Source organism: Columba livia, chromosome 13 (assembly GCF_036013475.1).
Source record: "Columba livia isolate bColLiv1 breed racing homer chromosome 13, bColLiv1.pat.W.v2, whole genome shotgun sequence".
Taxonomy (NCBI): domain Eukaryota; kingdom Metazoa; phylum Chordata; class Aves; order Columbiformes; family Columbidae; genus Columba; species Columba livia.
This window is the reverse complement of record NC_088614.1, coordinates 1151225-1172371: the sequence shown is the minus strand read 5'-3', so window position 1 is coordinate 1172371 and position 21147 is coordinate 1151225. Positions and strand designations below refer to the sequence as shown.

The 21147-nt window shown below is 40.7% G+C and overlaps 1 long non-coding RNA gene across 5 annotated transcripts in view; it reads right to left on the bottom strand.

The window, feature by feature from the left end:
- The window catches only part of LOC110360364 (uncharacterized), a 258116-nt gene that overhangs the window by 48790 nt on the left and 188179 nt on the right, over positions 1–21147 (bottom strand). The window lies entirely within an intron of this gene.

Below are 21147 nucleotides of genomic sequence, written 5' to 3'. Positions count from 1 at the left end.
TAAGTATTTGCTTTAATTCTTTGGAACAGTCAAATTTGTCTTTAAGCGTTACTAGAGGCTGATGAAAATTCATCACTGGTGCCTGAAAATGAACTGCAGAGTCATTTATTTGTGATCATACTGGAAACACCACAGCGCCCGGAGACTGCGCAACTAAATAGATACAGCAGAGCAAACAGACAACGAGGAGACTGCAATTAAAGGAGGTTAATATTGTATCAGCTCTTGCTAATCTATTGCTCACTGCAGCAACAAATACAAGACTCATGTGCGTGTTGGTGAGACAGACAAGTCTCCAGTCCCAGGACTTACACGAATAATTTGTGACTCGCTTGGAAAAGTACACATGAATTAATTCCTCTAGTGGCTGTTTTGCTCCTATAGAACTGAAGTACCGTTTTCTTCCCGTGGACGTTTCAACCCGACCCCCATTCAGATCAATGGCACTTTATGTGATTCCTACTTAGATCAATGACACCACATAAACGTACCTGAAGGAATCAATTTCTTGGCACTTCTGCACATATTTCATAGAGTTAATGAAATATAACATAAAAACAAGCTACATTCTGAAACAAAGAGCTAACAATTTGGAGCACTTTCACTAAAAAGCACAGATTTATCCTTGAATGTACAACACAAAGCACAGTCTTTCTGCTGATTTGACCGCTGGACCCTTTCTTTGTAGCCTCTACTTGATTTATTCATTAGTCATTGTTAATGCATAATTATTGTGCGTATTTACAACCACTTTTTCCTTTTGCAGTTATATCTCTCTAATTTCATGTGGTACCCCAGAACTCGTCACCTGTCCCAGAATTAGCCAGCGGGCTGAGAATTCATTATGGTTGACTTCACTTAGGATGAATTTCAGCCAAAGAATTTCAAAGTACCGGTGAAGATGGTGAAGGTGTTAATAAATCCAGTACAGTAACCCCCTTTTTTTCTCAGTTTAAATGCTGTGGCTAAAATGTTGCTCTGCGTAACACTTGCACAGGTCTCAGTAGGGAATAAAGTTGTAATTAAAAGCAGCACGTGACCCCCACAAGAAATAACAGTGAAAGCAAAAACATCTGCATTTTTTTTTCTGAGAATAGTAAGATTCTGGTATGAACACAAATTAAGGGAAAACATTTAAACCCCCCCAAACAACCAGCAAAAAGAAACAACTTGCATTTTTTTTTTAATAGAATTGGAGAAATTAATATTTTTCTTCTATACTGAGAAGAAACAAGGCAGAATATATATCTGAAGGACTAATAGTTTTAGCTGCAAAGGTAGAAATTTCTGGTGAAAAAAACTGAAGATGCTTTTGCACAAGTTTTTGCAGCTTGTCAGACCACGAGAAGCATAAGGACTGGTATTTCAGCCTTTAAGACAGGCTCAAATTGTTACAGGTCTGTTTGCCTTTAGGAAACACTGGCAGGGATTAGGTCAGGAAATGTGTCACTCAAGTAACTTCAAAGTTATTCCTGAGCGATATGCAGTGTATCTTTATTTTCTGTAGACTCCTCTGATAAACCCGGGAATGAAACCTAACAATCTGGTGCATACTGTCAGCTGCTCTGTCAATCTTCAATTCATAGAATCACAGGATCCCAGAGTGTCAGGAGTTGAAGGGCCCTGGAAAGCTCATCCAGTGCAATCCCCCCATGGAGCAGGAACACCCAGATGAGGTTACACAGGAAGGTGTCCAGGCGGGTTGGAATGTCTGCACAGAAGGAGACTCCACAACCCCCCTGGGCAGCATGGGCCAGGCTCTGCCACCCTCACCCCCAACAAGTTGCTTCTCACCTTTCAGTGGAACCTCCTGTGTTCCAGTTTGCACCCATTGCCCCTTGTCCTGTCACTGGTTGTCACCAGAAGAGCCTGGCTCCATCCTCCTGACACTCACCCTTTAGGTATCTGTCAACATGAATGAGTCCCCCCTCAGTGTCCTCTTGTCCAGCTCCAGAGCCCCAGCTCCCTCAGCCTTTCCTCACACGGGAGATGCTCCACTCCCTTCAGCATCTTGGTGGCTGCGCTGGACTCTCTCCAGCAGTTCCCTGTCCTGCTGGAACTGAGGGGCCACAACTGGACACAATATTCCAGGTGTGGTCTCCCCAGGGCAGAGCAGAGGGGCAGGAGAACCTCTCTGACCTACTGACCACCCCCTTCTAACCCACCCCAGGTACCATTGGCTTCCTGGCCACAAGGGCCCAGTGCTGGCTCATGGTCACCCTGCTGTCCCCAGGACCCCCAGGTCCCTTTCCCCTACGCTGCTCTCTAACAGGTCATTCCCCAACTTATACTGGAACCTGGGGTTGTTCCTGCCCAGACTAAATCATTTTCACAACTGACAATGTGTTTCAGGGCTCAAAGTAGGTTTCCAATGGAAATTTTTAATGGATTTGAAAGACAGATGAGGTCTGTGCTTACTGTTCAGTATACCTGGAGCAAAAAGTAAGCAAAATGATTCAGCTGTTGGAATCAGTGTTATCAACCAGCATCATGACATATTTACCCCAAAAGGTGTATGAAAAATTTAAGAAAAAAAGTATTCTCTATAGTACAGCAGGATGACCAAGCATGATTAACACAGGGCAATATGTACTTGGCTCCATTTAATGCTTAATAAATCTTATCTCCAAACATATTGTTCTGGTAGGTGTGCCCAGAAGACGCTTCTAGTTGCAATTTTCTATATTTTTTTTTTTACGTGCCAGCTCTGAAAAGAATGCAGCCTCTAATACCAAGGTAGCGATGTTTAGAGAGGAACCGCAGGAATGCCAGGAGCGCTTGGGCTCATCCCGGCCTCAGGTTTTGACACAATTTCTGTCTGGATATTGAGCATTATTGTTGGCTTAGGCTCCTCAAGTGGAAGAGTTCTGTTTAATAGCATCTGTACTCCAGGAGCACCTGTTCACTAACCACATTTAGAATCAAAAGACTTTCTATAGTCCTGTTTATTTCTTCCACTGGCACGCGGGCTTGGTAGGCCGCAACATCTGCTGGGCAGAGGAACGATGCTGTTATCAGCACTTAATGGTACGTTTGGAAGAAAAGTCAACAACAAAACCATTACTGTGAGTCTGCACACCTAACCAACCTCATTATACAGCATTAAACAATGAAATAGTTATGATGAAACAATTAGACAACTGCGACATCCACACTGGTGCTGTTGTAAATGCAATGTCCTCTTCCAGGAGCAGCGGGTTAGAAGAGCTCTGTGTGGGGACAGATTTACCTGTGGAAATTCTAGGAAATCATCTAGAGCAGATTAAACTCAAGGCAGTCAGCTGAATTATATGGTGCTTTTCCTTTACCAAAAGCCCAAGCATTTCCTACAGAATGTAAAGATGAAGTCAGTTTCTTATAATCAGACAAATCAGACTGTAATGATAGATAATATCGTACATGCAGCAGTCCATAGGTTGTCAAGTGCATGGGAAAAATGGAATTAGTAGTGGGGATATCTAGATATCTGGAAAGCAGATTAATGGTATCAATTAACTTGCACATATCAATGGCAAATAGAAAACTTTTCCAGCAGTGAGCTGAAGTTAAGAAAATTGATGGCAAGGTGGTGGAGGACAAAGTGGGTTTGAATCATCCCCCAAACCAGATACTCAGTGTCCCACTGAGAGATGATCATAAGTCTTTTCTGCATCTTTCTCCTTGAGATATGCTATAAGCTAATTGTAGAATATGCTACCATTTGTCAATGGACAGCTATAGTTTTAGAGCATAGGAAAATGGTTTTTCTTCCCCTCATCAATTGTTTTCTCCTATTGATTTTGCCTTTATTCAAGGAGAATGTATTCACAGGATCAAAATAAATGATTAGTTTTGTAAAAATATCTCAGATTTTTGAATTAAAATGCAATTGGGAGGAGGAGTGAGAAAATGGTGTGTCAGCCAGTAATTCGGACTCCAATTCTACAAACATTTTCTCTGAAGAATGTTTTAGCTACCTCATTTTTTCTCAAAGAAGAATACTCCTTCCAAATTGTGAATTTAGGAATCCTTGAAAAGAGTCAGGATAGGTCAAAGCATGTCTACCTAGTACCTCTCTCTTTTCAGCTTCTACATAATCAAATTTAGATGCAGTCCAATAAAAAATAAGGTTAGGTCAAGCTTTTTCTGTAGATTTAACTGTTGCTAGGATTCTGTACACCTGCCTTTTTCAGATTTTTTTCTTCCCAAAAGAATAAATTCTATCAACCATTTGTTTTTAGCCATACCAGTCTTAGAACTACAAACCCAACAGAATTTACTGGAGTATTTGCAGCGTGATGGAGAAGTAGTGGCAAAACCAGCCAACCTGCTACTGTTTGATAGTGGAGTGATGAGAGCAGCACGAAACTTTCTAAACAGGGATTACTTGGTATCTGTCCATCTTAAACTAGACCTGATTGATTCTAATACAGAAGAGAAAGACAAGGGATCAAATCTCTTAACTTTTACACAAAAGTAGAACATACTTGAGTGGGAATACAAGAAATTGTTTTCCTGGTTGATCAGAAAGGAGAGAAGCAACGAAGTCATTAGCTGAATTACAGAGCAAAGAAATACTGAAATAACTAGCAAATACGAAATGTAATACTAATGCACAGAAAGACTACTGTAAAGAGTGATTGAGAAAAGACCCATCATTCTGAGGAGATGCCCCAGGAGCACAGACTGTACAGACCGGTGACCACACAACCCGGGACAAACGTCACTTCTAGACATGCCTGGATGGAATTACATATGAAAAGGAAACACAAACGGCATTTTGTTGAACTCACTTGGGGATAAACTCTGAGAAACCAAAGACAGAGCAATGGGTTTGTACGCCGCCTTTCCCCTCCATATATTTTTGTGAACTGCGGGACCCATCCATTGTACGAGTGGAAATTAGATCGTGTTCCTCAGTAATGAGAACTCTGTTCGGCAGAAAAACCAATGAATCTTTTTGTGAGGAAGCCCCGTGTCAGCCCGATCTCCCGCCTCCCCAGTTCAATAAAGATGATGAAGATACCGCGCCGTGGATCAGCCGGGAACACGGAGCACAGCGCTGTGGTTCTGCGGCACGATGGAAGGGGAAATCTTTTCACTGGGTAACAGCTGGGAAGAAAAATCTGCAAGAATCTATAACCTCACTCAGTTCTATTTCCTGCCTGCCTTGTGTCTCCTTTCATCATTTATATGCCCCTTTAAAGCCAGACTTACATGTCCCGTGTGAGTAACGCTTATTATGGCCTGATGAAGTTGCTTTGTGAGGTGAGATAAAAGGCAGAGAACAGCAGAAGTTACTGAAATGGCTAGATAGGCAATTATTTCTATTCATACGACTGATCTTGCGCTTTAAGTCATCTTCAAAAAACACCATTTACCTAAACCAGCTGAACCAATTAGCAACATGGGTATTTACTTAATATAGCAGAAAGCTTGCCCCTTAAAAATAAATAATAATTCTGCATATATTGGCCTAATCCGTACCCAGTCTTTACATTTTTAGCCTTTCTCACAGCAAAATGAAAACTTTAGCAGCCACCTCAATGTAACTCACGGGTTTTGCTGCTACCCTTGGGTCAGTCCAGGACCAGCACTGGATGCTGCTAAAAGAGGCTCAAGAGCAGAGAGAGTCATCTTTAACATTATCACCCTTTAGGTCTGTATTCATTAAGAAGTTCTATAGCTTGCAAAGCTATTTTCACTCACCTAGCATAGTTAGAGGCAGAGAAATAATCTGATAAACTATAATTTTATTTTCTACTAGTACATAAAATTTCATGGGCAGGCTATAATAACACACCTAATAAAATCCACCATAATAAATGACAAGATCATACAACGTTATCACTGACCAAAGGCAAGAACCAATAACTTGCCCTTCAGTTGTTGGATAACTCTATTTATCAGCATGGTCATGCTGAGTGCTTCAACAATACTTTATTCAGACGTGCACCAAGACATTTTTACTATTTTTCCACCAAGATCTTAATACGCATTAATTTCACATAGCTGTTTATTTCACTGTCTAGAGCAAGACATGAAGAACACAGTTTATCCGATCCCGAAGAAATTTTGCACACGCCTTGCACTCGTTATTCTACACAACCACCTACGAGAATGCAGGGGGTGAAAGAGGTAATCCAGCACTAAGACGTGTTTTCACAAATATATTCTATAGGCCTAGGAGAGCTGGGCAGAGCTCCTTGTGTTCTACCACCTCCAGGGACCCCCAGGGACACCCCGGCAGCCCCACGGGCTGGTCGTGATTCAAAACCCCAACTCTGCCTCTCTGGCTTTCCAGTTTGCTGAAGCATTTTGGCTGACATTTCCACTCCAATGCTGATCCCTTGACAAGCAGCCTAAACTCCATTTAATTATTTTCCCAGGAGTAAAGCTTATTCAATTCAGAACTGTAGTTTTTGTTATTAAAAGTACAAGAAAAAATATTATCCTTGAAATACTGAGTTCTACACTGAGGGTAAGTTGCAGTGATGTCATTTCCTGTCTTGGAGTTAATTTACTCTTATTTCTAACATTAGTATTTGTATTTATCCACGTTTTCGTTTTGTAGCATCTTTTGCAAGAAAAGTACAGAAGTTATTTTTTAAGTCAAGATCTATATTAAGATCTTTTCATATGTGTTTTGTGGTCCTTTCAATATCAAAATATTTAAGGTGCTTATTCATGGTCTGATTTCCCATCCCCATTTTAACTGGAAGAATCACAATTGCTGCATTAACCCAGAATCGTGTGAGCAGGCTCATAAAAATGGATGGCGTGATCAGATCTGGAATTTACACAGGACCCTACTCAATAAAGCATATTCTGCCCTCACTGTAATATCATCCTCCAGAGCTTTAAGTCTTTCAAGTGGAATAAAGATGTTGCTATAATGACAGTGAATGTAATGAGATTAAATGTAGTTGGGAGTCAAGGTAAATGGCCTTACATCAGAAAGAATGTAGTTACACAGATTCTTATAATGAAGACAAAGGATATTATCAGCACGTTTTCGCTACATTTCTTTGCTAAAGCAAGACCACAGCAGGACATGCCATGTAATATGGATTCTGTGCTCCTTTCAGTATTTTACATTTAATAAAACCCGCATGCTTTTAGACATCAAGGAGTAACTAAAAAGAAGTATCTTCAATAAACATCGAGATCTGTATTAGCAATGTATAACTCCCCTAAAAAACCATCAATCATTTTAGGGATTAAAAGAATTTATTGTAAGGAGTTACATTAGAATTGGGACCTTTTTCTTTATATTTTTTTAGTGTGGAATCAAAATAAGCACAGTGGAGAACTGGCGGCCTGGCCAACAAAGGCCACGCAGACAGGTTTTCCCTAAGCCGGCACATTATTATGCAGACCTTTATTCCAATAGCAAAACCCAACTGATTCTAAAATTTACTTTGATTCTGTTGCTTTTAACATTTCTGAAGGAATTTATTAATAATTTTACCCTATTTAACTTGAGATTCTACCTTCCAATACAGGACATTAAAAGAGACGCTCAGGAGTCTTATTTATCACAGGGGTCAGCAAGGCCGCACACTGTTATCATTTCATAGGGATCTTTGAAATAATATTACCCCAATCTTGATATTAGCTTTAATGTCAGCAATGTCTATCTCAGAGTGCTAACCTACACTGGAAAATAAGCAATAAAATATGATAATTTTGGTCATATAGAGATCTGATAGATAAGATTATTTCCAGCTGTAGCAAGTCGAATACCAGTGATTTGTCACAGCAATCCTGATCTAGTTCTATAGAAAACATAAGTTAGCAGGCATTGCTTTCATGAAAATTTAGTAGTTGTTTTGCTGTCATTATTTATTTCAGATCTTAAAATCAATACTTGCTGAAGATGAGCTTTTTCAAAATAAGTAAATGGATCTAAATGAGAATTTGGCACCAAAATCCCCTAATTAGCTTTAAAAACATAAACCCTAAAGTCTGAAATGATTTCTTCAAGGGCCACATTTGTAACAGTTTTAGAAGCAGTACATTCCCTAGAAATGCACCAGTGGTTGTACACGAAAATGAGTTTTCTTTGCATGTGAATAGCTAGTGAGCTCTGTAGTGTTTTATATGTGCAATGATATGGAAATTCACACAGTAAAATTACGAGGGACTGTAGGTGGATTGCTTTGGCAAAGTTTGCAATTTATGTGTCTAATGTTGTGATTTATGTGCCCCCTTTTGTTATTTAAATATCCTTGACCATCCACCTGATTGGAAAGCAAGTTTTTGGGTAGACTTCTCTTACTCAGCTGAAACAAAGATGGAAACAGCGATATCAACATAAGCAAAGTGCACAGTGGAACATGTGCACTGCATGATAGGCGTTTATTTAGTAACTGCTTTTTAAATTAGCATTTTGCTAATGTTTATGATTTTTGCAAAAGACCTTAATTACTACATAAAATAATTTGATTGTGAAAGGAAAGCAATAAAACAGAGTTTAGCCTTAACAGATCATAGTCTCATAACACTGCTGCAAGTATGGAGGAGCATGAAATGAAAGCCTTCCCATCCAGGTACTGCACAGTGGAACGTCACCAGCACCAAATAAATTGCTCTAAAATCCTGCTGATGTCATCTTTGATTAGCAAAGAGAAGAGACCAACTCAAAGCCCTCCACATTTCTTCCTTTTGGATTTTCACCTTCTGGCTTTCTTCTTTGGCGACAGCACACAACCATTGTGTCAGTCTTCTGCAAGATGGCTGGAAGCTTTACTATTTTTTAAGATACTACATGAATTTGTTCTGTACATCCAGATGTAGAGTCCATAGGTCAGGATGGTCCACACTGGTAACGGAACAAAAGGCAATTTATGTCAATATATCACCCAGTAAATCTTTCCTCTGCATCTCAGTAGAGATAGTAATTCATGCAGCTTTATTTGGCCCTGCTGTTGAACCTGTGCTAATCCTAACAAAAACCAAGTCTATCCTGTCTGCTCAGAACTGACATCACTTTCTTAAGGTTAGCCAACTATCCACTTTCCAGTAGAGCTGCCTTCAACCAACAAGACCTGCGATGGTAGCTTAGCATGGCTAGTGTAACCAAAACTGAGGTATTTTGAGAGGAGAAGTGTAATACAAGTGCTGAAGCTCAAGAGTGTGGACAGAACCATCAGACATTAGCACCTCCTATCTGTCTGAGTAAGAGGCCCCAAACAATGTCCCCTTCAAATAATTTATCCAAATACCTTACCAATACTGGCAACTTCAGCAAAAACAAGCAAGTTCAACTTGTTTAGTCCTAAAGTCCCTGCACACAAAGCGTTTTATGTAAAACCAACCTGCAAAGCCCAAATCCTCTGTGTTACGTCTCTTCGTTAAAACTTGCCTTGCTCTGGCAGAGCGTCTCGTGTGAAATTCTGTGGTGATCAAACCAAATCTGAAGAAATGAGATTACAAAAGCCTGACCTACTTCCAGTCCATGTTCAAGTAACATCAAGTACTAGAATGTCACAGAGCCTGAAGAGGATTTTTGCAGTAGTGTTTATATATCAGCTTATGTGAAGAACAAAGATTTTATCGTCTTCTGTAGAGAGCCCTTACTATTTGCAGTCTTTCATAATAGCCCTTACAGTTTGAAGTAAGTAAGTGTTAATAAAGAAGGAACAGCACAATTTAGGAATTCAAGGAGAGAGTCACACAGCAGCTCTGCACTAAATATTCAGGTAACAACAGCGAGGGAGGGAAATGCTGCATTTCTTTACGCACTTCAGCTCAATAAACCGGAGTACAGCTGTAGCAATAAAACCTTGTGTCTTCAGAAGTGAGGATCTAAGAGACACATCTCTTATTTGTTGGAAAAATCAAACTTTGTAGGAGCTTTTTGGAGGTGAGAACAACACTTAAGCTCAGAACCAAGTGCAAGATTTGCTCGACACCTTGCCTGGCTTCTCAGTGTGGCTCTTGTCACTCCTCCCAGAAAACCCTTCAGAAATTTAATTAAGCAACATAAACGCCGGGAAGGTCAGGAGCGGGGCAGATGTTGGAGTATTCTTATTTTTGATTTTTGATTGTTTCTCAGATACCATGGCAATACTGATCAAATAAAAGTGGAGATTAGGTTAGATGGAATGAGAGGTTGGAAATGACTTTGTGCCACTAGCGTTTGTTTCTAAGAAAATTTCAGCAAATAGAGCTTATTGTTACTCTGTTCCAACTGATTAAATGCTTTAAAATTCTGGCATGTTTTGCTATTTTGTAGGTACAAAACAGCACCAATATTTCATTCTGGAAAAATCAAAGTTCTGAGAGCTAGATTGGAGCATTATTTGGAAACTGGCGTGTGGAACAAGAATTGCCAGTAGTCATCAGTTGTGTGTTACACTGACTTCAGGAGAAAGAAAGAACAAAAAGAAGGTAAAGACAGAGGAATATTCAGTATCTCCTGTGTTGCTTGAGTTGTTGTGAGTTTAGAAAGAAGTGGCTCATTTGTGTATTTTCTTTCTTTTGAACCTGGCGAGTGCTCCCTTCTTCATTCTCACTACCTTCACTACTTTCTCCACTTTAGTGGAAGAGGGATTTTTACAAATCCATAATGTTACCTTTTTTGGGGGGTGGTAATGATCAGAAAATAAGCAAGAAAAGTGCAAAGAAGTGCCTCTTCTTCCACATACAAAAGAGAACGGCTCCTACAGTAAGATCCCAGGCTGACCTTGGCAGGGCTTTGGTGAGCAAATCGCAAGCAAGTTAGAAGTCACCTGCTGAGGCATAATTTAAAAGAATTCTATACTTTTCAGAAAGACATGGGCAAGTTTGCTGACATATTTTCTCCTCACCTTTACATTAACCCAAATCGCGACCAGACAGGAGCGAACCTGGCAGCATAAGCACCTATGGCAAAGGATAACTCCCCTGGCTGCTGTTCCTTCTGGCAAAGAAGATGCAACCACAAACCACCAGTCTAAGCCTTACCAAAACCGGTTCTTTTCCCAATGCTCTGTACCCTGGAGCAGATGAGACCCACTGAGTGTTCTGCAGTATAAAATACTCTCAGGAAATAACTTCAGTAAGGGTCAAACAAATCTTCATATCAGTCATGAAAATGAAACGGGGATTTGTAGGTCTCACTGTGAACATTTTGATTCCTTCAGCTTTGTTGGATTCCAGCTCAGGAACAATTTGACTTTCCAAGGGCCAGTAAGTCACTGACATGCTCTTGCAATCATTTGCAAGAATCATTTTAGCCTCACTTATAACTGTACGCCTGATGGGAGTATTTGGGTTTATGATCAGGAGTATTCAGTGCAAATAAATGGCAAGAACACACAAGTTAAAGTCCTGTGTGCTCTGAAGAGCTTGGACTGTAGCTTAACATTTGTTGCAGCAACACTACAAAATGCAACAACAAATCCCAAGGGAACCAAGGTAACCTCTGTGTGCAGATACAGCTGAATTAGTGCATTAAAGATACATGGACTTTGAATGGTGCCTCTCACCATGGCATTCTACTCCCAAATGACTGATTTAAAGGTGATGTAAATTTTGTTAAGTATTTGTAGATACAAAAAAAAACCACCCAAAGTTTAACATTTTAAAAACACTGCAGCATATTCTATTATTCCATAAGGATTTACCAGCTGTAAAGCAAGAGAAAAGCTTTTATTTTCTGTTTTTCTCCCTTTGATTGGAATTGGAATGACACTAAGCCAACCGTACCCTTCTGAATAGCATCAGGTTCATCTTAGTGAACTCTTAAAACAGACATTATCACAGAGATTTGCTTCTGAAAAAATAAATGTTAGATGGAATTAAGCCGGTAGGTACCTGTTCCTTCAGTATTGAATCTCAGGCTGTGTGCTACAAGGACCCACAGGTAAAATGACTTGTGGCAATGTATCTTTAAGGGTGTTTTAGTTACCTCCATTTAATGTCAGAAGATCAGGAGTGCTGCAATTAAAGTAACAATTTTCCCTCCAACTTCAGGCATTTGTTTAGAAATATTTCAAAGTTGTCTTACAAAGCCACAGAAAGGCATCAACATTTTCTAAATCTTATTTCAAATGAGATTTTGTGAGTACAAGGACAAGAGTTATGTCCATGTTAAAATGTAGGAAATACTGGGTCGATAAAAGCGAGCTTTGATTAAAACATATTCATGCTCCGTGCAGCTTTGTGTATCTGACCTTTCCTCTCCTTCTAGAAACTTCTGCTGAATTAGAATGCAATTCCAGCAGCACGGAGATCACACCAAGTTTTGCTATGTGTTCTAGCGATGTCGTATTTCACTCAGCCTTTTTATAGCTTCAGCTCTCATCCCAATCACCTCTGTGCTTTCCTCCAGCGGTGTCTGTGTGCCGTGGGGCTCCATGATTGCGCTCCTTGGGTACGAGAATCCAAACCTGCTGCTCCTCCGGCCAACCAGACTCCATTAGATCGGCTGAAGATGACAGGATAATATCCATTTACTAATCTCCGTGCTACTTTGAAACTGCAAGAACAAAGCATCGACCATTTCCCAGCCAACTGCAGAAATTTCATATTGTTTGATTAAAAAATGAAAAATCCCCCCAACAAAAACCAGGAGGAGGCGATGTCCACAAACCAATCATCGTGACCAATTAGTTGAGGTTAGTGCAACATTGCCAATTAATCCATGTTTTGTATAGAAAACATATTATGTTTTAATAACAATTTTTCCATAATCGCATCGTGTTGAATTTGTTTCCTTAGTTATCTGCTTGCCAGTCCCACATTAATTATTCAAGCAAGGTCAAATAAAAAGAGAAAATGGGACACAGGCTGAATTGCAAAAGGGCAATTCTGGTTTTTCATCATCCGCGGTTCTTTACAGTTGTGCCTCTCTTGTGTGATTTGTGGACACGCAGTCATTATTGTTCCAGGAGCCAAAGGAAACACCGAATGTTTACAACTCAGATGCCGAACTGCTATATCTTGAATTTGTTTCTTAGAGCATATCCACACGTCTATATAGAACACAGAGAAAAATTAGTTACCACAGTGAATGATCATCGACAAGATTGCTTAATCCTGTGAGTTTTGTTACGTGAATGATGAGCTGGGAAAAGAATATCTTGAAATCTATGAAGCATTTTAAAATAGAAAAGTTGATTTCTATTTGCACTAGGATTCTTTTCATAAAGCAGGTCTATAGTCTGTCAGTAGCACCTTCGTTTCTCATGTGAATCCTTTCTGCAAACCTCCCCAAGGAGTCGGGATAAGGTGGAGTTCTTGAATTGAGCGTCTTGCCTTGAGCAACGCACAGGGACATCAGGGCCAGCACTGAGGCTACTAACTAGAAAATGGTTCAATAAGATCATAGGTGGTCAGAAAACTACATGGTGGAGAGCTCAGGTACTGTTCAAAAGACTACAATATCCCCTCAGGAATTCAGATGCATATTTAATGTGGAGCAGTCTAAGATTAAAGTCATGTTGGACATCTATATTTAGTATGTGTGTGCATATGACTTATGGATTACAATAAGTATTAGAACTTGGCCTCATTCTATGTTTTGTGTTTAGTTCAAACATATTTACCATGTTGTATGATCTGCTGGAGATGGAAGCTGCACAGAGCTTTAAACTCTTTAACATATTTTCAATGGAAAATGTAATTACAATAAACCAAAGTTTATTTTAGGGGACAAAGGAAAACAGCACTACATAAGAGTAAAATATTCCTTTTTCAGGGGTTGATTCCTCTGTGCAGCTCACACTAACAGTGGAATCTTTTGATTCAATAAGTACATTTTCCCATTTCTGGACTCCCAGGTAGCGCAAGCTGTGCGCTCACCATTGCCATGGTTTCATACCTGTGCTGGGACATTCATGCGTGTACATTATTTCAGACCTGCCGCACAAACTTATTACATATTTAAAGATTTTTCAATTACCTGTTCTGGAGTAAAAAGGCGAAGAACATTGCTATTTATTTCACATTCTTTGTGATAGCAAATAAACCAATTTAAGAGACTATACTCCGAATCCAATAAGTCTACAACCTCTTAGGTGTCCAGAACTTACACTCCTCATGTCACTAATTTCTTATGTCATCAATAAAACAATGGGCTATGATTAATGATGAGAAAAATCGACACCTGTTTCTCTCACATCTTGAGTCGTTCCCTTACCTAATCTTATTTATTACTTAGAAGTCTCCACCGGTGCTGAAGTAAATAGGCACCTATTTCAATTTGCTACGTTCACCAAAAGCTTCCACATTGTCTTGGTTTATTCTATTTATTGTAATACAAATAGGGATGTTTCAAGTTAATTTTGATGGGTATGTTCTCTTTGCCTGAAAGAAAAGGAGCCCCAAATCCATATTGTCAGGCACTTCTGTGATCCCCCAAGTGTAGTGGGGAAGATGCCCATGGAGGTGGTCAGGGCGAGCTCCTTGCAAATGACAGGAGTCACGAGTAGAAATCTTGTATAGAGATATATATATATATATATATATATATATATATATATATATATGTGTGTGTATATTTACATAAAATATGTAATTTTCCCTACAGAACGGCCATCTGAGAATGCCACACACAGGACATGATACACTTAGCAAAGCCCTGGAAGAGAAACAACCGCTATTCTTTTGTACTCGTAATGCTCTCAAACCTCCATCTCCTGTCAAGGCACCTGGGTTTACAGTGGCATTGAATTTCCTTCTTAAAAACAAAATAAACTAGCAAATAAATGACCAAAGAAGAAAAGGTAGAACTCTCATTTTATCTGGATATTTTCTCGCAGTCACTACTGTCCTGGTTTTGTTAAAAACAAGACCGGTTCTCTTTTAGTGATTTCTCTTTCAGCTCAGTTCTTTAGCTGGCTGTACTTTCCTGAGTTTTAGCTGCATATTTTTCCTCAGATGCTGCACTCGGTGCTGATAAGAGACCAAGGGAATGCTGAAGAAGCTCGTGTTTAGATCTATGACTATGGTAGCCAAGAAAGACTGATAAGTTTTCCCCCGTTCCGTTGTGAGGGGGCGTTTGAGGAGGGTGGATGAACAGGTGACTAGAACTGACCAGCGGAAGTATTCCATCCCATAATCGCCATACCCCTATGTAAGAGGGCGATCACAGGGTCACGCTCTCTCGGCCCACGGCCGGCATCCAGAGGCCCCGTCTGTCTGTCTGTCTGTGATCCCCAGCCCTCAGGCCCCGCATCCTGCAGCCAGGCTCCGCTTTGCTGGGCAGTCCCGCCCGGGACTCCCGGGGCCGGAGCTGCAGCTGCTGGAGCCGCCAGCCCCGCAGCCCCAGCTCTGCTGCGCAGTGACGCAGCTCCGCACCCAGCGCCTGAGACCGGCTTGGTATGTTTTGTATATATATTCTCTATTTATTAGGAGCATTAGTAAAACCCTTTAAAACTCTGCAACCTGAAGTCTAAGTCTCTCTTCCTTTCCCCTTATCTTTCCAATCTAAAGGAAGGGGTGGCGGGAAATGACGGGATAACAGGGAGCGTCTGCCACGGTTTATTGCCGCCTTGCCTTAAACCTTGACAACTGCAAAATACAAAAACATTCCTTCAATATTTCTTCTTTCAAACTAAGCAAAGAAAAAATAGTCTTCTCCCAGGAATATTTCAATATCAAGTTTCATCGCTTTGCTTGCTGCAAACCTTAGAACATGGCAATCTTTTTTGAATTCACCTGAAGTTACAAGAAGAACTGAACTTCTCCTTTTAGTTCATTACAGAAAGTATGATTACATTACAGAAATCCCAAATTGTGAACATTTGGACAGTTAAATATATTGTCACACCTATGCAGCGCTAAGATACAGCAGGTGAACTATTAATATGAAGTGCTACTATACTACATAGTAGTTCCAAAATAAACATTTCATGTTGCACACACTGTGTAAAGTAAAGGCTTCAAGTTTAATAAAGAGAAAACAGCATTTTGGTTGCTCTCATCTATTGTGGCAAAAAAAAAGCAGATAAACAATAAAGTATATTAAAAAGCACATAAAATGTCCCTCATTTTGTTCCTATCTCTCATTTCCCAGGTTTTGCCTGGAAATAATAAGAAAAGCATCATTGCGCAACTTAAACCCTTAATGGGATTTTTACCAGGAAGCAGAAAGATATAGCAGTATATATAGAGATTACAATGTATCTACATGCTAGAGAGATAATCAGTTTTTTTAAAAAGGAAAACCACCCATGATCTGTAAAACAATAATTGCACAGCTCTTCTCTGTAACAAAGAATAATGGCCCCAGATGTGCATCTCAGTGTCCACTAATGGGGACTCCGGGTCTGAGCAGCTCTAGGTTAACTTAGCAAACAACGTATCCGAATTTATGGCAAATGACCAAATACCTACCCCAGCTAACGAGTGTCCCCGTGTTCTTCAATGCGAGTAGCAGCAAATACAAAGTGCTGTCAGGAGCGGACTTTTTCCTCAGGTTGCTGGCATTTTAAAAGCTTTCAAAACTCTTTTTCTTGGAGCAACTCAAGAGCATAAATGTGTTTTGTTGTTTTTTTTTTTTTTAAATAAGCTGTGTCTGTAAGAAATAAAAACAAAGCCCTCTATGGCTTTGACAACAAAGTAACTTAATGGCTTTTCTCCTCGTTATTGTGTCACTGATCAACAGACCTGAATGCGTGCGTCCATCAGACCACACGCCTTGATTGCCAAAGCTGTCTGAGCTCGGGGAGCTGCTCTCTTGGGTCTTACGCTGCTGGAGATGTCACAGGGGAGGAAACCCCAACCCTACGTACGCCAGTCTTGTCAGATGAACAGAGATCCCCAGTGCGGGGGGCTGGAGCGTCCGTTGGTCTGTCCTGCGTGACTGGAGCAACAGCTCCAGGCAAAGAGAAGAAATAAAGTCTCCTTGACCTTCTCTTTCTGTTAATTGTGAGATCAGCTATTGACTTTAGCATCCTGATCAGCAGCCTCATTCAGCTGCAGAACCCTAATGCTGATTGATACTCATTGATACTATTCTATTTGATACTCCTTTATCCTATTGTATTCTACACGTAAGTCTTCCTGGTTCTAGATTGTTGGAGAAGCAGAGGGAGGGGAAAAAAAGGACAGGCACGCATTTTTGTGTATCTCCAAGCTTATTTACATACGGGTTAAAAACTATAATTGTGAAAGAACTGCAAGATGTAAGAGTAATTCCCCATGGATGTGTCTGTTTGTGGGATGGGAGATGCTCCAGACTGGTCACCCTGACACAGCCTGAGGACACAGAGAAAAATAACAGAGAGAAATGAAAGTGTAAATCGAGAGGATTCTTGCAGGTTGTCCTTTCTACTACATATTATTGTTCAAGTTATCACTAGAGCCCAAATCAAAGAAGATTTAATTTTTAACAGCACTGAATACGCTGGCAAATGCCTCCGTTTATTGCAATAAAGTTAATCACAGATGTAAAGCCACAGTCTAGTTGATACTATGTACTACCTATTCTGATAGGGTTCTCCTAAGGAAAAATCATTTAACCTCTCTCTCTCTCTCCTCAGTGGCAAAATGAGCAAAAAAATCCTGTAATTTTATTTATCAAAGTCTGCCATTTTGATTCATATTCTTCTCAGTAACATTGCCTATCATCAATAATTTAAAAGCTCATATATATTCCAGAGGAGGATACAAACTGCAGCACCAGGACAGAGAAAATGAACATATTAAGTCATATTCTAAACAATTTTTAAAGAGGTAGGTTAGATGGCTATCAAGTTTTACACGGTTTAAGCAGAAGAATTAGGGCACAACAAATTGAGAGCAGCATATTACAGCTGTTTCAGCTGGCAAGAAAACATTTTGCTACTTTCAGAACATGCTTTATGTGATGGAAAAACCCTGTTGAGTGTCCCAAGGGGGCTTACAGTTTTGCTTCAGACTCTTGCCAAGGAATAAATAAGGTCAAACGTCCTTTACCATTTGTGCAGCAGCGAGCACAGAGCCAGCGCTGCGCTGGCAGCAAACACGACATTTCTCCCGCTATTCATTATAGGGAGACACAAGTTCAGTCCAGCGATTTATCATGAATTACAATAACTCTTCCAAACTTGAAAATTTCTATAACACAAGGGGAAGATTCTTCCCATATTTCAGTGGAACCTCCTGTGTTCCAGTTTGCACCCATTGCCCCTTGTCCTGTCCCTGGTTGTCACCAGAAGAGCCTGGCTCCATCCTCCTAACACTCCCCCTTTCCATCTTGATCCCCAGGAATGAGTCCCCCCTCAGTGTCCTCTTGTCCAGCTCCAGAGCCCCAGCTCCCTCAGCCTTTCCTCACACGGGAGATGCTCCACTCCCTCCAGCATCTTGGTGGCTGCGCTGGACTCTCTGCAGCAGTTCCCTGTCCTGCTGGAACTGAGGGGCCACAGCTGGACACAATATTCCAGATGCGGTCTCCCCAGGGCAGAGCAGAGGGGCAGGAGAACCTCTCTGACCTAAACAACTGTTTTCCTGCTCTGCAGCACTTGCGTGTGTTTATTCACAGCGTCTTCATTTGAACTACTGACTGATAACACTGGATCAGTATTTAAGAGAGATACCCTTATTAATTTGCTTGAAATTAATATTTTATGTAAATGACTCAGAAAAAGGAATATTCTCCAAAATTATATTATACTCTTTGAAAAAGAATTATAATAAATTTTCTTTCAAGAATATTAGTTATTGCAAAGTTGTCCTTTTTGAAGACAGAGGAACTATTTATCTCTGTTGCTTTCTTGTAGAGATGAATTAGTTTAGTTGTTTAGGAAAAGCTTTTCACATGTATGGGGAGTGTACTCAACTCTTTGTTGTTTTTCCATTTTGATGATACAAAATCAACTATTTTTTTCCTGTGTCCCGCTACCTAATTGTATTTCCAGAACCAACTCATTTGAAAGCAATGAAATCAATAGCACAATTTTTTTCAATTGGATGAATGTATAAGGCTTTTTTCAACATAGTAGATTAATCTTTTTGATAGTCTCAACGTCCTTTAATTCAGTAAAAGATAATGGTAGTTGCATTTTCTTATTAAATTAGTCCTTGAGTTAACACTTCGTCAGTTTTGAATATTTCAAATGTAAAAAAGGAGAGGATTTTTTTGTTTATTTATGCAGAAGCAAAATACCCTTGTTTGCAGGAGAAACAGCTTAATGAACACAAATACAGTTTGTACCAAAAGTTCTCTAACACTCAAAGCCAAGTAAGCATTATCATTTCTTTTTACAGACGAGCGTAAGACAGTTGAAAGACCAGTCACAACTTTTGTTAACAAAGATTAATGTTTCCAAAGTATATTGAGAACTTCTTGGTGTTGCATAGACACTGTCATTACTAAGAAAAAGATCTCCCTTCATCCTCGAAAGGGTCTAAAGGAGGTAAAGACCCACAAACCCAAGAGGAGATGAAGCAGTGGAAGAGGTTGCCCAGAGAGGTTGTGCAATGTTATGCCCTTGGAGGTTTTTAAGACCTTTCTGGTTAAAGGCCTGAGAAACCTGGTCTGATTTCACCATGGCCGACCTTGCTTTGGGCAGGAGGCTGGACTAGAGACCACCAGGGGGTTCTTCCAATCAGAAATATCTTGTGATTGTACAAAACCTCTTTATTTTCATTATTTGCCCTTACATTTCAATGGTATTCCCCATAGAAGACTCATCTGCAAGGTAAATAGAATAGGACCTTTGAGGTTGTTGTCTGAAGATCTTGCTCTTTTCCTATGGCCAGTTACAGACAATTTCCCCTCCACATATGATCCAGCTCTTCAGGAGCTGGTCTTAGATGTGTGATGCAGACACCTGTGAGCTCAGGCTGGGTTGGTTCATTTGTTTGTTTTTCCACTACTGTTGCAGTTCCCTTAATACCAGACTTTAGGCTAATCACCTTACAGTCACTGTCCTAGAGTCAACGTCTTCCAAAGAATTTTTAAGGGTCTTCAAAGTGTCAAAGGCTGAAACCCATGGCTTTAGAGAACTCCAGAAAGAAATGAGCTTCTTTAGTGAGCAGACCCTTATAAACAAACTCTTTTGAAAGTCAAATTCTGGCTGTCTCTATAGACATGAAGTAAGGACAACAATCCTTCCCCAAGCAAGTAATAGAGTTTTCTGCAGAAAACCATTTTCCAGACTGAGTCACATTTATCTGTATGCTCTCTCTGCAAGCTTGTCTTGGAGAGAGCAGGAGCAATTCTGTGGTAACGGGATAACAAAGATGTTATTTACTTTTTAAATTAAGACCCTTATTCTGCAAACACAGAATCTCTGTTTTACTTCCTACAAGAAGCCTTAAATCACAGTGCATACAGAGACGACCTAGAAATGCATTTATATAGGGTTCTCATTGAAGAAACTACAGATTAATGCTAGTTTGGATAATTTTATCTCATCATTACTGCCTACACACCAGACCACTTCCACACTTTGGTCAATGAAAATATCAAAGGTCATTTGTAGCAGATTCTCTGTGCTTGGGCAGCTCTTTTCTGCCCTGGGAGCTCGAACATTATAGATTCATAACAGGACTAGGAGGCACCTCAGGAGGTCATTTCATCCAGCCCCTGTCCCAAGCCAAGATCAAACATATCGGTCTTGACAGATTCCAGAATCCCAGAATGTCAGGGGTTGAAGGGCCCTGGAAAGCTCATCCAGTGCAATCCCCCCATGGAGCAGGAACACCCAGATGAGGTTACACAGGAAGGTGTCCAGGCGGGTTGGAATGTCTGCACAGAAGGAGACTCCACAACCTCCCTGGGCAGCCTGGGCCAGGCTCTGCCACCATCGCCCCAAACAAGTTGCTTCTCATCTTTCAGTGGAACCTCCTGTGTTCCAGTTTGCACCCATTGCCCCTTGTCCTGTCACTGGTTGTCACCAGAAGAGCCTGGCTCCATCCTCCTGGCACTCCCCCTTTCCATATTGATCCCCAGGAATGAGTCCCCCCTCAGTCTCCTCTTGTCCAGCTCCAGAGCCCCAGCTCCCTCAGCCTTTCCTCACATGGGAGATGCTCCACTCCCTCCAGCATCTTGGTGGCTGCGCTGGACTCTCTCCAGCAGTTCCCTGTCCTGCTGGAACTGAGGGGCCACAGCTGGACACAATATTCCAGGTGTGGTCTCCCCAGGGCAGAGCAGAGGGGCAGGAGAACCTCTCTGACCTACTGACCACCCCCTTCTAACCCACCCCAGGTACCATTGGCTTCCTGGCCACAAGGGCCCAGTGCTGGCTCATG